This window comes from Echinops telfairi, unplaced genomic scaffold (genome assembly GCF_000313985.2).
Source record: "Echinops telfairi isolate 266 unplaced genomic scaffold, ASM31398v2 ScPeMD7_3533;HRSCAF=4204_0, whole genome shotgun sequence".
Taxonomy (NCBI): Eukaryota; Metazoa; Chordata; class Mammalia; order Afrosoricida; family Tenrecidae; genus Echinops; species Echinops telfairi.
The window spans coordinates 32,765,891-32,767,140 of NW_022107431.1; positions in this window are offsets into that span (position 1 = coordinate 32,765,891).

Here is a 1,250-nt window from a genome sequence, read left to right on the forward strand (position 1 = left end):
TTTTTTTTAGTTGGGTTTATTCCTAGGTACTTCAGTTTTGGGGTGGCAATTGTGAATGGTACTGATTCCTTGATATCTCTTTTCTATATGCCCATCATTGGTATATAGGAATCCAATTGATTTCTGCTTGTTAATCTTGTGTCCTGCTACTCTACTAACCTCCTCTATTGTTTCCAGCAACCTTATTATCTACCCATTAGGATTCTCAATATATAAAATCATATTGTGTGCAAATAGCAAAATTCTCACTTCTTCTTTACCCAATCGTACACCTTTGCTATCTTGCCATTGTCTTACGGCATTGGCTAGGACTTCCAGCACAATGCTGAATAGAAGTGTGGATAAGGGGCATCCTTGCTGGGTTCCCTCGTTCAGTGGATATGTTTTCAGTTTTTCTCCATTGAGTGCAATATTAGGGATTGGTTTTTCATATACTGTATAAGCTATTTATTTATATAAATCTCTTTCTATGCACATACACAAACAAGTAAAACTGATTTTGCTTTTCTAGAGAACCCAACCTAACATATTTGTATGTCCAGAGTGTGCTTGTTTTTGTTCTAAGTAATATCCTTAAGTTGTCCCGAGTCATGGTGTCAGCAAACCCCTAGGACAGAAGGTAAGTGGACTATAATTTAGGCAGAAAGGGATTAATCTTATCAAAACTGGTCCAAGCGTAAGAGTACTGGTTGCTGCAGAAGTAGCTAGAGCAAGAGTCACTAGAGACAGAAGTTTAGAAGGCCCTTATAAGAACTAAGTGATACAGATGATTTTATTTTGAATATAGAATGCTACTCAACATCTCCACTTAAGTGTCGCTTAGTATCCAGTCATGAGGGTTGTTAGTTCAATTTGGTTGGTCACATTGTGATACGTGGGTAGTGACTCACTTTTTACCATCGTCAACTAGCAAGCCAAGAACTATTTCTCCAAAAGATAACAGTTACAGTAGTTAAAATGGACATAAAACCCATGTTTAAAGACTCTATGTGTGTCCACTGCGATTGTGCTACAGTGGTGAGTCACAGTCTTTATATGGCATCGTAGCTTACTATACACTCATTGTATCCTAGAGTTTTGTTGTCAGGTGTTGTGTTAGTCTGGGTAGACTAGAGAAACAAATCCATGGACACACATATATGCATAAGAAAGAGATTTCTATACAAGAGCAATTGAACATTGAGAAAACATCCCAACCCAGTCATCAAGTCCATGAGTCCAATATTAGCCTATATGTCCGACAGCAATCT